The sequence below is a fragment of the Myodes glareolus genome, chromosome 13 (assembly GCF_982192425.1).
Source record: "Myodes glareolus chromosome 13, mMyoGla1.1, whole genome shotgun sequence".
Taxonomy (NCBI): domain Eukaryota; kingdom Metazoa; phylum Chordata; class Mammalia; order Rodentia; family Cricetidae; genus Myodes; species Myodes glareolus.
The window spans coordinates 35,567,588-35,586,258 of record NC_142038.1 but is presented as its reverse complement, the minus strand read 5'-3'; positions in this window follow the sequence as shown (position 1 = coordinate 35,586,258).

The window sequence follows — 18,671 nt, the reverse complement described above, 5'->3', positions numbered from 1 at the left end:
CTCGGTAACAAAGCAAACTTCCACAGATACAAAAAAATATTAGTAACCACCTGTGTCTTGTCAGATCACCATGGATTAAAATTAGAATTCAACAACAATGCTAACCCCAGGAAGTCAACAAACTCATGGAAGTTGAACAGTCAACTAGTAAATCACCCCTGGGTCAAGGACGAAATTAAGAAAGAAATTAAAGACTTCCTTGAATTTAATGAAAACAAAGACACAACATACTCAAACCTATGGGACACTATGAAAGCAGTGCTAAGAGGAAAGTTCATAGCAATAGGTGCCCAAATAAAGAAAACGGAGAAAGCACACATTGGAGACCTAACAGCACACTTGAAAGCTCTAGAAAAAAAAGAAGCTGATTCACCCAGGAGGAGTAGAAGACTGGAAATAATCAAACTGAGGGCTGAAATCAACAAAATAGAAACAGAGAAAACAATCCAAAGAATCAATGAATCAAAAAGCTGGTTCTTGGAGAAAATCAACAAGATTGACAAACCCCTATCCAAACTAATCAAACGGCAGAGAGAGAACGTGCAAATTAATAGGATCAGAAATGAAAAGGGGGACATAACCACAGACACAGAGGAAATTCAGAGAATCATTAGATCTTACTACGAAAGTTTATATGCCACAAAGTTGGAAAATGTAAAAGAAATGGACATTTTTTTAGATAAGTACCATATACCAAAGTTGAACCAAGAACAGGTGAACAATCTAAATAGACCTGTTAGTCGCGAAGAATTAGAAGCTGTTATCAAAAATCTCCCTACCAAAAAAAGCCCAGGACCAGATGGTTTCAATGCAGAATTCTACCAGAACCTCCAGGAAGAGCTAATACCTATACTCCTTAACGTATTCCACAATATAGAAACAGAAGAGTCATTGCCTAACTCCTTTTATGAAGCTACAGTTACCCTAATACCAAAACCACACAAAGACACAACCAAGAAAGAGAATTACAGGCCAATCTCACTCATGAACATCGATGCGAAAATTCTCAATAAAATACTGGCAAACCGTGTCCAAGAGCACATTAGAAAAATTATCCATTATGATCAAGTCGGCTTCATTCCAGAGATGCAGGGCTGGTTCAACATTCACAAATCTATCAATGTAATCCATCATATAAATAAACTGAAAGAAAAAAAACCATATGATCATCTCACTAGATGCTGAAAAAGCATTTGACAAAATTCAACACCCATTTATGATAAAGGTGTTGGAGAGACTGGGGATACAAGGATCATACCTAAAAATAATAAAAGCAATATACAGCAAGCTGACAGCTAACATCAAACTGAATGGAGAGAAACTCAAAGCCTTTCCACTAAAATCAGGAACGCGACAAGGCTGTCCACTCTCTCCATACCTCTTCAATATAGTGCTTGAAGTTCTAGCAATAGCAATAAGACAACATAAGGAGATCAAGGGGATTCGTATTGGAAAGGATGAAGTCAAACTTTCGTTATTTGCTGACGATATGATAGTTTACATAAGTGACCCCAAAAACTCTACCAAAGAACTCCTACAGCTGATAAACACCTTTAGTAACGTGGCAGGATACAAGATCAACTCCAAAAAATCAGTGGCCTTCCTATACACAAAGGATAAAGAAGCAGAGAGGGAAATCAGAGAAACATCACCTTTCATGATAGCCACAAATAGCATAAAATATCTTGGGGTTACTCTAACCAAGGAAGTGAAAGACCTATTTGACAAAAACTTTAAGTCTTTGAAGAAAGAAATTGAGGAGGATACCAGAAAATGGAAAGACCTCCCCTGCTCTTGGATTGGGAGAATCAACATAGTAAAAATGGCAATTCTACCAAAAGCAATCTATAGATTCAATGCAATCCCCATCAAAATCCCATCAAACTTCTTCACAGACCTTGAGAGAACAATAATCAAGTTTATATGGCAAAACAAAAAACCCAGGATAGCCAAAACAATCTTATACAATAAAGGAACTTCAGGAGGCATTACAATCCCTGACTTCAAACTCTATTATAGAGCTACAGTATTGAAAACAGCTTGGTATTGGCATAATAACAGAGAAATCGACCTTTGGAATCGAATAGAAGACCCGGATATTAACCCACAAACCTATGAGCACCTAATTTTTGACAAGGGAGCTAAAGGTATACAATGGAAGAAGGAAAGCATCTTTAACAAATGGTGCTGGCATAACTGGATGTCAACCTGTAAAAAAATGAAAGTAGATCCATATCTATCACCATGCACAAAAATCAAGTCCAAATGGATTAAAGACATCAACATTAATCCGTCCACTTTGAACCTGATAGAAGAGAAAGTGGGAAGTAGTCTACAAGATATAGGCACAGGAGGCCTCTTCCTAAGTAGGACCCCAGCAGCACAGACAATAAGAGAAACAATGAATAAATGGGATCTACTGAAACTGAGAAGCTTCTGTAAAGCAAAGGACACTGTCAGTAGGACAAAAAGGCTGCCTTCTGACTGGGAGAAGATCTTCACCAACCCCTCATCAGACAAAGGTCTGATCTCCAAAATATACAAAGAACTCAAGAAACTAGACACTAAAACTCTAATTAACCCAATTAAAAAATGGGGTACTGAACTGAACAGAGAATTCACAACAGATGAACTTCGAATGGCCAGAAGACACTTAAGGTCATGCTCAACCTCCTTAGCGATCAGGGAAATGCAAATCAAAACCACTTTGAGATACCATCTTACACCTGTCAGAATAGCTAAAGTCAAAAACACCAATGATAGCCTATGCTGGAGAGGATGTGGGGTGAGGGGAACACTCATCCATTGTTGGTGGGAATGCAAACTCGTGCAGCCACTGTGGAAATCATTGTGGCCGTTTCTCAGGAAACTGGGAGTCAACCTCCCTCAGGACCCAGCAATTCCACTCTTGGGAATATACCCTAAAGATTCCCTAACATACTACAAAAGCATTTGTTCTACTATGTTCATAGCAGCACTATTTGTAATAGCCAGAACCTGGAAACAGCCTAGGTGCCCCTCAATAGAAGAATGGTTAAAAAAGGTGTGGAACATATACACATTAGAGTTTTACTCAGCGGTAAAAAACAATGACATCTTGAATTTTGCATGCAAATGGATGGAAATAGAAAACGCTTTACTGAGTGAGGTGAGCCAGACCCAAAAAGAGGAACACGGTATGTATTCACTCATTAGTGGATTCTAACCATAATTAAAGGTCTTTGAGCCTATTATTCGTGATCCTAGAGAAGCTAAATAAGAAGATGAACCTGATGAAGATTATTTACCTATCCACCAGGAGGTAGGAAATAGACAAGAGTCCCAGGTAACCTCGGGTGCATGGGGGGGTGGGAGGGTTGATGGAAGGGGAGAGGGTTAGAGAGAAGGGAGTAGGGGAGGAATGGGGAAAGCTCGATGGCCTGGGATGGGGGGGGAGGGAGGGAGGATGAATATGGGATCAGGGAAGAATATATTTCAACTAAGGGAGTCATTTTAGGGTTTACAGGAGAATTGACTATATATGGGATCCCAGGTCCAAGGAGAGATCCCCCAGACTGTTCTCTGGACAGAGGAGAGGGTGCCTGAATCGGCCGTGGCCCATAACCATACTGATGTATATTTTGCTTGTCACCATAGATCCTTCATCTGGCGAAGGACGGCGATACAGTCGGAGACCCACATTGGAGCACCGGACTGAGCCCCCCGAGGTCCAAATGAGGAACAGAAGGAGGAAGAACATGAAAAACGAAATCAGTACTGCGAGGGATGCTATCACCCACTGATACAATGGAACGGATCTAATGAGAGTTTACCAAGGCCAGTTGGACTGGGACTGAACGAGGAAGTGATCTAACCAGATTCTCGGAATTTGACCGGATTCTCTGAATGTGGCTGGCCTGAAGTCTTTCTGAAAAGCCATTGACTATGACACTGGGACCTGTTTCCTATACATATACTGGATTTTGGGGATCAAGTCAGTTTGGACACTCACCTCCTGGACCTGGAGGGAGGGGGGAGGAACTTGAACTTCCCACAGGGCAGGAAACCCTGACTGCCCTAAGGGACGAAGAGGGAGGAGGAGAGGGAGTGGGGGGAGTGGGAGGGTGTTGGGAAGAGGGGCGGAAATGGAAACTTTTATAATTTAATAAAATTTACTTTAAAAAAAAAAAAAGAACTGTAAATCGTCCTTAAAAACTACCATGGAAACCATTTACTCTCTTAGTTAGTGTTCCCAATTGTAGTATTCACGGAAAACATTTCATTCAATTACAAAGATAAAAATTAAACAGAAAATATTGAATCTTACTAAAGATCATTATTATAGTAAATCATAGGTAAAATAGTTAATAAATAATTTAGTTATGAAATCCTGAAGCTATTAAAATTGAACCTGCATATAAATCCATAAATAAACAGAATTAAATAAGTTAAATAGATATTTTAAATTATATTTTCAATGTAATTTTCCATGTGTAATTTTTTTTCTTTAAGACTTGTTTAAAAGAGTACTTAATTGACATTCAAGTAATTGACATTCAAGATACGTAGACCTGTATCTTGACCCAAATAAACAAATAAAATAAAATATGCAAGATATAAACAATATAGGTTCACTATCATGAAATTGTCTCTGCGGAGTGTGTGTGTGTGTGTGTGTGTGTGTGTGACCACAACCTTTGGATGCACCTGTGAAGGTTAGAGAAGGACATTAGATATCTTTCTCTTTAAGTGTGTACCTTATTGTCTGAGACAGAGCCTCTCAGTGGACCAGAAGCTTACTGTTTGAACAAAGACTGAACAGAAGACCGTCTTTCACAGTAGGAGAAAGCAGACTATAGTTCAATGGCCATCTTAAATAAGTTTATAATTTCAGAACTTTAATTGCCTAGCAAGAACAAACTTCCAATAAGGGTGGTGAAAATCAAGTATCAAGAAAGAAAACAATGACTCAAATAATTATTAAATTTTATAAAACAAAAAAATGCTATTAGTAAATGCTATTAGTCTCTGAATCCAAAAGGGTGCTGTCCTTTTTTTTACCAGAAGCTATCCAATTATCTTTGGGCATAGTGGAAAGACACAGAAGAGATGATTGACCTGAAGAAGTAATAATAAATTTTATTTTCAGAAAAGATTTTATATATTTTGATATTTTGTTCTACTGATGACAGAGTGGTAAGACTAGAGTCCATCTGTTTAACAACTAAATGGAGTACAATTTCTGAGCAGCTACTGTGGACCTTAGACTGCCGGAGGTATGGAAGGTATCTTTCCCTTTGGAGATCCTCAGCGACTTGAGAAATGAAGGTTATAAAGGCTGTCTCTAATGATGAGAATAAATATAAACTTATCTCAGAGAGCCAAAAAAGGAAGATGCTGATAAACACATGGGAATAAATAAAGCCCACCCACACAGTAGCAAGACCTCTATTTAGCAGATTCCTGCAGAAAATAAGCAGTCATTATAGTTTGTACTTAAAGCAGGGCCTTAAAGACAGGAAGAGCAATGGAAAGGCTAGATGGCTGGGGGTTAATGACATGGCAAATCTGTGGGCAGCCAACTAAAGTAAAGCACCCCCTGTGACTGCTTGCTTTTTTTCCAAATGATCCTCAGTTGGAGGTGGAATTTAAGTACCAAGACAGCAGTTGGTAATTAGTTAAGTAATGGATAACTTGGACTGAATGCCTTAGGGGTAGCTTGGATTTCTTAAATTGCTAACCATAAATAATGGGCTAGGATCATAATTTTTTGTATGATCTGGTCACTGTTCATTTGGATTTGCAATTTCTCAAATATGTGTGGATCATGATTAAGAGTTTCATTAAAAGGTAAGTTCTGACTTCATGTTTGCTTTCTCTTTACACTTGCCTTCCTTTTGAAAAAGTAAACCTGACTTAATTTCTAAAAACTGACTTCACAAAGTGCCCAACCTGGCACAAGATCAGAAGACATCCAAGAACCTATCCTAGGTACCCATGGCAGGTACCACTAAGATGAAGGAATATGTGATGGAGAGATGGGAAAGACTGCGAACGCGGTGAAGAGATGGAGAGAAACTAAGTGGAGAGGTTGGAGCACTCTGGAGAGAGGTGGAGCTGGAGACAGCATGAGGAATAGAGGAGACTCAACAACCAGCCGAGGCCATGGTGATGTTGGGACTCGAGAGAAAAACAAAAGAGCCAGCCACTGGCTTTTACCTGTACCTCAGTCTGATGCTGATCCTGCCTCCAGGAAACCTCAGAATGAAACTGAACATAGAGCTGTCTCCTCCTGTCTTATACTCCTCTCTATTTCTGGAATTAAGGGTGTATACCACTTCCACCAGGTTTCTATAGCAAGCTAGTTTCTATGTGACTACTGGGCTTAAACAAGTGTATCATTGTGGCTATTGTGATTAAGTGTCATTGTGACTACTGGGATTAAAGGTAAGTGTCATTGCTGCCTGATCTGTAAGGATGACTAGTGTGACTATTTTACTTTTCTCATCCTAAGGCAAGTTCTATTTATTAAAATTCAAATGGAATGTCATTACCTTATGATCTGTTTACAAAAAAATAAATAAAAATAAAAAACCTTTAGTGTAGTTTGAATTTGCTCTGAGGTAAAAATGAGCTATTTGTGTACAGTTAGTCTGAGTAAAAGGAGTAAAAGCAAGTTTTTAAATGTCTACAATCTTCATGGGACAAGTTAGATCTAGTTACGAAGTATATCCTAGTATTTTTTTCTATATTTCAAATTAATACAGATAAATGAGAAGTCATCTTTCTGACCATCCACAGATATCTGTGCCCATAAGATTGAGATGCAGCTATAAGATTACATGTACATATCACATGAATACTCACATTAAGGGGAAGATATCATAGCTATTATTACACAACAAAATTACAGATGAAAGCAACAGTTTTCAGAGTCTGCAAGGTTTGCTGATGGAATACCCCATGAGGGAATACTTCCTTTGGTGGGATGACCTCTGAGTTATCAATTGCTATAATTACATCGCGGCCCACAATAGCCTACTTGTGATAATCACCCCGACACCCTATGCCACTACTATAAACGACTCTGTGATGGAGAGGTGGAGAAGACGGAGGAGCAGAGTGGTGTAAGTACAGCCACAGCTGTGACGTGTGTGAGAAGAGACTGGGACTCATAGAGGAGCAGGTCGCTGCCCAGAAATACCGGCAAGATGTGGCTTTTGCTTCTTTGTTTGTTTTCATCTGCATTTTCTCTTTTAATTTTCTTTCTATGGGGGAGGTTGGAAGGGTGGAGGATGGAAGGACTGGGAAATGAATGGGATTGAGGTGCATGGTGTAAAATTCACAATGAATCAATTAAAGAAATATTTTAAAAACTTCACAAAACAACAGTCATTTGCTAGTGAGAGATGCTTTGTTTTCCAAAAGGACTGGGTTAATGTAAGATTTGTGCTATTGTAGATAGCATATTATAACAAGATAGATAATTCAGGCACTTATGAGAAAAAATCAGTTAAAGAAGGAAATAAAGATAGCAGTTATTTTCTATGCAGCAGCCAAATTGCTGAAATAAAGCTTTATCTTTACAATTAAAAAGAATTAAATGTCTTCAGTTAGTAAACAAGAGTCTCTAATTCCATCTAGCTGTCAAAATTATATCTCAAAGCTCTTATTTTTATTTCTAGTCTTAAAAAATATGATAGTTTTGCTTCCCATTTCTGTGCTTTTTTGTATTTATTTTTGCCTTTATTTTTATTATCAACAAAAGACTAAAAACACAAAGAAAAGGTAGACGAATAAAATTGTTTCTGATCACTACTTGAATCCAGATGATGCAAGAGGAAAACAGTCGTAAGTATCATATACCCTATCACTTGCTTCTGGGTTACTTAAAATCGACATTCTTTATCTTTGTTGTTGAAACATGTTGCTAAATCACAAGATTTATAAATGACAAAAAGAATGTTCAGAAAGCATGCATCTGTTTGCTTTCTACTGCTCACAATTTTAAAATGCAAAAGATGATTTAGTATAAATTCAGCGACTCAGATTCAACATAGCTTCCCAATATAATGTGGATTGTGCCAGCTTCCACTGATGTGCCTCAGATAGGCTCCAGGAAATGTATGACTTGTAGCTCGAGAACTCAAATAAAAGTAAATTATGCTTTCTGATTCAAGTCACACACTTCTCAAGTTGTTATAAACTCAGAAGAAAATGCTCCAGTCTGCGATTTAGCAAGCATATAAGTATCTCAGATTTTGATAGCAAGTTCTTTATCTGTGTTGATAAGGAATTCTGTCTCTAGGTTAAGGTATTCTCCTCAGACAAATTCTGCCAAGTACCCAACTATTTGGTGAACTATGTACCTTTTGGAGAGTGCCTTAATGCCACCTATAGCAGCTCGGGTGTGGTGACTCTTACCTGTAATCTCATCACAGAGAGATTGCCTAGAGTTTGGGTTAGCTTGAGGTAGAGAGTAAAGCATGCTCCCTCAAAATACAAGAAAAATCAAAACAAGAAATAAGCAACCAAAAAATCACTGTAACAATGAAAACTAGCAGAAATAATTGATAATCACAAACCTTCTGATGTCTTTAATAGTCTCACTTGCCTTTGGCATTTCTAAAATAAGACTTGTAAACTTCAGGTTCACACAACATCCTTCTAGGAGATTATAAGTTGAAATTTGATTCAAGGAGTTTTTTTCTGCAAAGAACATCACTGTTGACAGATTCAAAACAAGTTAGAGACTCAAAATTAGTTGACTGTCAAACCTAGAAGTCTAAATCCAACACAGAGGCATAGACTTCTGCTATTTATGGTGGCCACCTATTGGAAAACAACCCTAATGATTTTTTTAAGTTAACCACTACACAGTTTTCTCAAACACCTTGTGGTGATATTATCCTTTGGTCCACACACATTTCCTTGAGAGTTTATTTGCCCACATTTGAAACTTCTACATATCTACCACAGAAACCTTTGTGCCTAACATTCTCTAGCTGAAGAGAATGGACTAACCCTAGGCCACTAAGGAATTTCTATCTCAGCAAAATGATCAAACTTAGAAGCTTAAAAACTCAAAAAGTTTCAGTCTGAACAGGACGGAAAGGCTGCAGACTTCTAATGGAGTCATGCTTGCCAGCCATGACACAGAGGATCAAGCATTTGGCAGCTACTCATGACCAGAACTATATGTCTCCCATTCGCCTTTCCAGATGTATTTGATCATTTCCTCTCAAGTCTCTAGCTCATAATGATTATCATTTCAGTTCCATTAGAACATTACTGCTGCAAACAGATTTTCTTTAGTTGAGCCAGTGTGCATTTTCATAGAAGACTGGAAAAAAGAGAGACTGTGGAACTTATCTACTTAGGGATAGCTCTATCTGCCCAGGACAACTTGTCTATTTGTCTTGTAATGCTCTCTCTCAATCTCTCTCTCTCAATCTCTCTCTCTCTCTCTCTCTCTCTCTCTCTCTCTCTCTCTCTCTCTTTTCTCTCTCTCTCTCCCCTCTCTCCTATCCTCCCTCCCTCCCTCAAGACCGACAATTTGACTGTCTCTCACTCATCTGGAATAGAGTTAATGGACATCTCTGTTGGTCAAAGGCTAAGGTTTCTTCTGTCAATGACACGTCCTGAATATAGCCAGATGTTTAAAATGAATCCTAAATTTAAAAAAAAATATTTGAGACTTAGATGAATCGAAATCATATTACAGCCATCCTAGAGAAAACAAAAGCCTACTCCTGAATTTGCTCTCAGCTACATATAACATAACTTACTTCTGATCTCAGCAGTGAGTCTCTCTGGTTGACTTCAGATAGAATGTTGAACATAAATCATAAGAAGTGTGCAGAATTTAGACCTTCAGCCTCAATAACTCAAGAAAGTGGTCTGAAAGGAGATAAGAACAAATACTGTCAGAGTCACACCCTGATTGCCTGTTTAAATTGCCGAGCACATGCCTAGGAAAAGGTGACCTGCTGGGAAATAAACTTATTTTTTACAACATTAACCCACATATGCTTGTATTTGTATTTTATACTTATATTCATATGATTGTTTAGTACATGAGAGCAAGAGGAACTCAAAGACTAGTATCCAGGTCTCATTTAAATCATGACATTCTGGAGATATGGCCTGAGGCCAGAATTAAATGAGACTTAAAAGGGGAGGGATCTTGAGAGAAGATGTTTATAATTTTGAAACAGCCTGAAAATGAAGTAATTATGATCAGAGGACAGGTTATAGTAAATTATGTTACTAAAGTGCTCATAATTGTCAGTGCTCCTGTAAGAAGCAGAGTTCATTTCTTTGGTCTTCTATCTGGGATGGCCATAAACACAAAGTATAAATGGATACCAGAAAGCATGACACTAACAGCAAGGTTAAAAGCTCTTTCACATTGGTACTTACATAATTTGTGCTCCTAAAATATTAGCCACTTCTTCCAAAAGTATAACTCCAATGTCGCCTACTGAGAGACATACTGCCCTGTCATATTCGCACTTACCCAAGAGTTAATTAAATATCATACACGTAAATAAAGTCATCTAAGATCAGCTGGGGGCTCCAAAATTCCCTGCCCAGTAAAAGCAGGGGAGGACCCTCCAAAAAGGTTTTAAAACACCATAAGGTTTTACGCTAGCTCTGGGGGCATCAAAAGAAACTAACACAGAGAACTAATATACTTCCAAATAAACAACAAGAAGTAATACTCAAAGAAGGAAAAGAAAGTATTTTATGTATGCTATTATACACCTGGAAATTTACATTTGAAATATTTAAAATATAATTGTCTTTTCTAATCTAAGCAATACTGTTTTAAGTGTGTGTGTGTGTGTGTGTGTGTGTGTGTGTGTGTGTGTGCACTTGCATGTAGATGCCCATGGAGGACCAAAGAGGTCATCAGATGTTCTTGAGCTTGAAGATGTGGATGCTAGAATCTAAAAATTAGATCTTCTGCAAGAGCTGCATATGTTCTTAATCAAGGAGCCCTCTCTCCAGTCCCTGGATAGTGTAAATTACAAGACAAAATATTATAATGCAAAACAGTAGTAGAGACAGCATACAGAGGTCAGAACCTCATAGCAGAACAGAGGGTGGCCTAGAGTCTGCAACTGATACCAATCCTGCCACTATACTTTACCAACTGTACGATTTGGAAAAAACAGAATCCTTCTGGTCCTGTTTCCTAATCTATTAAACAAATCCCCATGGTCCTGTTTCCTAAACTATTAAAGAAATATGTCAACAGCACCTACCTCATACATTTGTAAAGGAATTTAATATGGAAAACATTTCCATGTTAACATATTTAAATTGATAAGCACTTAGAGCTTGTTATATGGATGCAGTGTGTCTATATATAGACCATAAGTGGCTATGAAACATTAATTCTTCTACATAAACTGCTCATGAAAAAGACAGAACCCAGTCACCTCTACAAATAAAAATTAACAACTCTTGCAAAGGCTGTCCATCTGTTCATGAGTTTTTAGAATCAGAATAAAATTTACTGAAGTTACTATGTCCTTGAATATTTAATTGGTGGTGGCTGGAATGGCATTTGATCTTGTGTTGGTGGCACTGTTTGGGAAACCTATGGAAACTTTAGGAAGTAGAACCTTGCTATAGGAAGTCTGTCACTAGGAGAAGGCTTTAAGGGATTTTGGTCTCACATAATTTCTTGACCACCCTTCTGCTTCATATGTGCGAATGAGAAATATAATCAGCCAGCTTTCACCTCCAGCCACCATGTCATGGCCTTCCACACTACGAGAGATTTTGTCTTCTTGGAAGCACAATTCAGACTATCCTTCCATCTTTAAACTGTTGTGGTCCTGGTGTCTTATCACAGTCACAGAAAAGCAGTAAGTACAATGATGTCATAGTATTTCACATTATGGATGAATTCTAACAAAAATAAATGCAAAGGAATGTTCGAATCATGACCCTCATGATCTCCTTGAAATGGCTGTTAAAACAAAGAGCTGTATCAGATGCAGAATCATGGAAATGCAAGTGCAAATGCTGCAGTGGAAATGCTGCACTGATGCTGTCTGCTAGCTCTGAAAATTGACATGTCGTGGGCATTTAGCCTCTTCCTGGAATAAACAAATATGTTAAATGATATTTTAGGAGACATGTGCTAACAACTATAATTCTGAAAATACAAACTAATGATTATGCAGCCAACAGTTTTCATTTTTATTTTTTAATTCTTCTCAATACAAGGAAATTGTTATGGGGAGAGGGAGAGAAGTTCATATCAAACCATTTCCAGAGAACACAATCATTTAAAAAAATCAAATTCCCCGTGTTGTCTTATGACACGTTAAAGTCACTTAAGAATTGTACTCAGCAGATGGTGATAATGATAGGACTTAAACTGTGGTCTTCTGAAGGGAGCTTGAGTGTTACTTGGGCATTTATTAGAGATGCTAATTTTCAGATGGGAGGAGATAGAAAAATCTGTGTTTTTATCAGTACTGCAGATCGGTCAATGGCCCTGAATGCCAAAGGCAGAAAGCTCTGGCTAGCAAAACTTGTGTGGTCTTTGGTGACTTTGCTTACAGATTTCTCTCAGAACGAAACTTCTTTTGCCCCAAAAGAAATAGGCTGTTCTTGAGTTACTTGAGAAATTTATTACAACAGTCAGTTCAAAAGCAAAGGCATAAGCTCACTCTTGCTTTCTGAAAGCAACAGAAAAGAATGGATTTACTGGGGAAATTGTTTCTGATCAGATGGCAGGATTATTTAAATATCTTTTATCGTGAACCTTATAATAAACATATTTTTCTTAGTTTAGGAACTAGTTGACTTTCTGAAAATAAGAAAAGAGACATTTATGAACCCATGTCAATTTCTAAAATTTAGCCAGTCTGCAATGTATACATATATTCAAAATATTTTACATGACAAATATATCATCTATCTGTCAAGGGAATCAATCTTGATACATACCATACAGTGCAGTGTGGTCACCAAAGTAAAAACAAAAAAAAAGGGGGGGGTGAAATTTAGCTGTTTCTTGTTTCAATTACATAAGAATTTACAAAATTGTGTCTCTACCTCACGTTTTACATGAAAGAAACATGTGATTTAAGGGAAAATTTATATGGAAACCCTATGAATGCAGCCTGTATGTAAAGAACTTCCCAATTTATCGTCTATCCAGAGTGTTTTTAAAATTACTATAGTGATGGGGATTGTGGAGAAGAAAAGAATATTTAAAAGTTACAGCCGCAGATACTGTTAAGTTCACCCTGTACCATCATGGTTTGTGAAATGCTCCCCACCCCAGGCTCCTGTTGGAATAGTTCGTTCCCAGTTCGCAGCATTATCTTGAATGCTGTGGAGCATTTAACAGGAAGGGTCCTGGCCTTAGACAATCACTAGAGGATGGTCTTTGAAGGCTTCACCTGCCCCTGGATCTGGCCAGTTTGCCTTGCTTCCTGGAACATAACTGTCAACAAATGATACAGAAAGTTCCAGAGTCCCAGTTTTCACGGTCTTTACCCACTCTGGTGTGGGCTTTCAGTGATGTGGCTGATTTTGAGTTGCCTGTTCTCCTCTACATAACTACTCATCCACGTTCCTGTTCGTATCCATGTTCCTGTAAGGTAACTCAAACCATCTCCTGGTGGTATTGTTAATGCTACTGGTTCAGAATCTGGGATAAGAAGATGCTTGTTCGTGTGTTCTTCCAATCATCGTCACCCAACAGGAACATACAATAATACACAATATTAATCAATCAATCCTGAGAATTTTAAACCCCAGCAGCATTTAAAGCTCTGAAATTTTTGAAAATAACTATGTATGGAAAAAAAAGTGAACACCTTAAAAAACTAGAATTAATCTGTGCTTGGGAGGAGAAAGCACATATAAGATGTGTGTAAATATAATCAGATCATTGTCACTTTTAAGATAGACAATTAGAGCTGTAGAGTTTAATAAATGAGATTGTGTTATAAGGTGGTGTTGATATTATTTAAGTTTGCTTGGAATTCATTATTTTACTAGATTTTATGAATAAAACCATTACCTTTCTTGCTTCCTTTTTTTCTGTCTCCTCCTATACCCCTGTTCCTAGAACACTGATGGGTTTATGGTGGCCAAGTGGAAGTCACTCGTTTACTGTCTAGCCAATAAGCAATGTCTTTCCCTACCTGGTGAACAATTTTCCTAAATTAGATCCATATGGTAGACCTGCTGGCGCCTCTATTGATTATGATATATTTTACTACCTGGAGTTTCACAGTAAGAGGAAGGAAGTCCTCTATTCATAGGCTTTTTCTCTTGCAGGCAGCAGAGATGACAATAAAGGCCTTAAGCCTCAGCAGTTCATATTGTAAATTGGATATATTGTCACCTCTCCTGACAGGTAAAAGTGGTTCTGAATTGTGTTCATTCCATCACATTTCTCTTTTCTCCCAGGAATCTAGCTGAAATTCTCTCAGTCCCTAATTTCTAAATTCTTCATTTCTAGAGCCGATCACCAGGCACTACTGCATTAAAACTCAAAGGCAGATGGTTCTTGAGTTAGTCTTTAATTATAGTGTATTAATTGCACAAAGAATGCAGTTTAATTTTGACAATTCCATATATGCGCACAGTATACTTTGATCATATTTACTCCCCTCTGAGTTCTTTTTATGGGCTTATTTCCCTCTGGCAAAGGAAAACAAGGGTTTGGTTTCTCTTCTTTTTAAGTATCCCACAAAATCCCATGACCGCTAGTGAAGTTTTCACGTTGCAGGATAGAAACGGGGCTTTCTGTTGTCATGAGTTCAAAGAAGATATAAAGTATTTAACCGTAGATAAAGGGAAACAGCTCAGTCTATAAGGAACTTGTTACATAAAGAATCTCAGTTTGATCCCTACTATGAATGAGAAGCTCAGTTCATAAAACAATACTTGGAGTACAAAATACGAATTTTCATCAGGGAGCCTGGGGGTCCATGATAACAATGAGAAGCTTCAAGAACCCCGTATGCCTCTTACCCTGAGCTTTCATAGGGACAATTGCATGCAAGAAACTATACAGTCTATCAGCCTATGTTTTCAAGGCATAGATTTTGTTTAATAGCTCACAAGGGAGAACAAAGACAAGGAAGTGGACATGAAAATACAAGAGAACATAATCCTGTACATCTCCAGAGGAGCACATTCCTGCTCCTTGGGCTGAAAAGCCTGGCGTACAGATCATTTCTTTCCACCTTTAGTGCACCAAGAGTTGGAATGTTCTTAAATGCAGAATGTGTTTCTTTCTAGGATGAGGCTCAGGTAACAAATGTCCAGCACTATGGAAAGGAAGCCATGGTGCTGGCATGCCTGTAATCCTAAGGCTGGGGAGGCGGAGACTTGAGGGTCTCTGGCATGCAATGGCCGGTCAGGCTTACCAAATCAGTGAGCTCCAAGGAGAGAGCAATCAATAATCACACCTCTCATCAACCTCAGGTCTCCACACATGCATGCTCACCCATACACATGCTCACACAACACATGTACACACATTAACTCGCACACACAAACAACATGCATAAAACTTTAAAGGAAATATTTTTACTTTAATAACTTAAAGCAATCATTTGATAAAACTTTTGCATGCAGTGCAGTGTGGATTAGTCTTGGAAACATGACTGGGTAACAAGGATATGAAAGGACAAAGGATAGACCCAGATACAGAAAAGCAGGGAGCCAGTGGGCCATGCACACTGATGAAGATGAACCATCTATACAACAGCAGAGAAACTTGGTGCATTTGGCCTAGGGAGGAGACACTAGCTTTGTCTCTATTGTGGAGCAGTTTCAAGATGTAGACACTGAGGGGTCAGGAGCTGGGGTCTGTATTTTCTGTGTATCCTTCCAACATTTGCTCACAGACAAGACAAAGCCCTTTCCAATTCTATGACCCTGACAAAGGGAAGGCTTTACCAATTCCCATGACTCTGAAGCACTAAAGTCCTTGTCAATAGTACACATTCACTCAGGATTTCATCTACTCTTTATAGATTCACCCAGGCATTCCTTTACTTCGTATATGAACCTGATGTGAAAACATTTGATACTTTCTCTCCTATTTTACTCTTCTTTGTTCTTAATTGTAGAAAAACTCACTAAAATAATCTCCTGAATCATTAATGAATCATATTTTGCTTGAAAATATTTCAACTATAAAGAATGGGATAGTGGACAACTCTACATGCTTAAATATTCTCTAAACTTACCCATCAAGATACTATGATATCAATTTATTTTCTTAAGCCTTCTCAACTTCCTGAAACATAGATACTCATTTACCTAATTAATGAAGCCCAAGAAGTTAACTAATTTTTCCCGATATTATATAGCTGGTAAACGGCATTCACAAAGTGAAAGTCAGATTCAGTTGACTTTCTGAACCTACTTTCTCTATGACATGATGCTTTACTTATAATCCAAGCAACAAAGAGGGCAGAAGAGTGGATGTTACTAAGTTAGGAGGAGTTGGGAGGTAAAGGCTATCAGGGCAGAGACTGTACAAGTTGACAGTCAAGTCTTCTGTGAGATGGTCTTTTGTCAGTTCAACGTGTTTACCTTGGGGGCCTACTTTGCTATTCAACTACAGGAATGTATCTCCAAAAGTCTGAGCTGAACCTTAATTCTGGGTGTAATCTGAAGAGACAGAAAGTATAAGTGAGACATCTCAAGGTCGCAAAGCCTTCTGAGAAAAGAATGATGAGAACAGCATGCAACAGTGGTCAGGTGATAATACAGTTCAGACCACGGGAAGAAAGGCAATACCATCTGCATCCTGCTTGGGCATAGGCAAGTCTTGAAAATGGATTTGCATTGGAAGTCAAAACACCTTCAGAGTAAGAGGGCTTTGAGAAATGTATTAAAAAAATATGTTTACCCCAAGAACACTCATTTCCTGTACCTTTCTAGTATTGGCTCTTTTGAAGAAATGAAGATCATTTTGCAAAGATTGCTATTACTGTGTTCTCTGAGTATATCAAATTATATACCATATAACAAGCGAGTAGGAATAGATTTCTCCAGCTGACTAATATGAATGATGCTAAATTACTGAATGCATGTATATTAGCATCATGCAAGGACGTTATCACATATCAGAGGAATAAAGACTATTGAGCCTAGACCTAATATGAACTTCTAGGAAATGGCATAAAGAGCATAAAGGTTTTTTTTAAACCATCAGCTTTAAAACAGCATTTAATCATTTATCAAAGGACAGCATTCTCGGAAGTATATTTCCCTGACAGTGTGAAATGATATCTCCTAATATAGAAACATGCTTCTACTGCCAGAAAGCTCTGTTGCTAAAGTGACTTATTCAAAATGTGTAGGAAGATTTGAGACATTAAAATCTTACATATGAGAAGTGTCTTAATCAGGATTCTCTAGAAGAACAGAACTGACAGTGTGAGTGTGTGTGTGTGTGTGTGTGTGTGTATGTGTACATACAGAGAGAGAAGAGAATTTATTATTTGTTATAGTGACTTACAGATTGTGGTCCAACTCATCCAACAATGGCTATATATTAAGGAAAATACCCAGAATCCAGTAGTTGTTCCATCCATGTGGCTAGAGGTATCAGATGGTCTTTAATGCACACTAGAATCCTGAAGTAGTTGACTTAGTGAAGGAACAAACTTGCCAGCAAGAGTGAGGGCAAACCAGCAAAGAAAGAGATCTTCCTTCATCCATGCCCTTCAGAAGGTGTGGTCCAAGTTAAAAGTGGATCTTTCCAGTTCCAAAGATCTAGACTGAAAATGGGATTTTCCAACTTCAAATAATATAATTAAGAAAACAAAAGATCCCTTACAGGTTTATCCAGCCACTTGGTTTTAGCTAATTCCAAATGTAGTCAAGTTGAAAATCAAGAACAACCATCACAGCCTAGAAAAATAATATATGTCTGGGTAAAATGCGATTTAAAAAGAAAAACACGAGGACAATGACAAATAAGAACCCATTAGATCACTACAAATATTTAAAATTAATTGAATAGAATTTTTCGTTAGTGATATCTGTCTAGTATACTAAATGCATTATGAGAGAAATGTGAAAATATATTATTTCAACAGTCGTCAGCAGCAATTTTTAAAAAGGAAAAAGAAAATCTATAGAGGAGTTTATTTTCATGGTATTTTGTCAGATCACAGTCCAAGAATGGAGTCCTGTGAAAATTCTGAGTGAATATGAAAAAACTACAAGAAAACAAAAGTCTTGTGACCTCAGTTTCTTCAAAAACACAGACTTATTCTTGGAATGTGTGTCTGTGCTCCTCCCAGGTGTAGCAGAGAGGAGTGAGCTTGCCTCAGTTGCTGCTATTGCAACATGTGCCTCTATGGAAAAATAAATTTGACTTGTCTTTGTGATTATGTACAGCTTGAACTCAGGAGAACTTCACTGAAGTGGCACTTCTTTTTTTTCTTTATTTAAAAAGAAAAGAAAACAAACTATCATTTTTCATTTTACATACATTTACTTTTCCCATTCCCTTTCTTCCTCCAATCCTCTCCAACTACCCTCCCACCCAACCCCTATCCACTCCTCAGATAGGAAAAGGCACATTGCTTTAAGGAAGGGCCAAGACACTCCCTACTATATCTAGGCTGAGCAAGGTATCCATCTAAAGAGAATGGATTCCCAAAAAGCCAGTACAAGCAGTA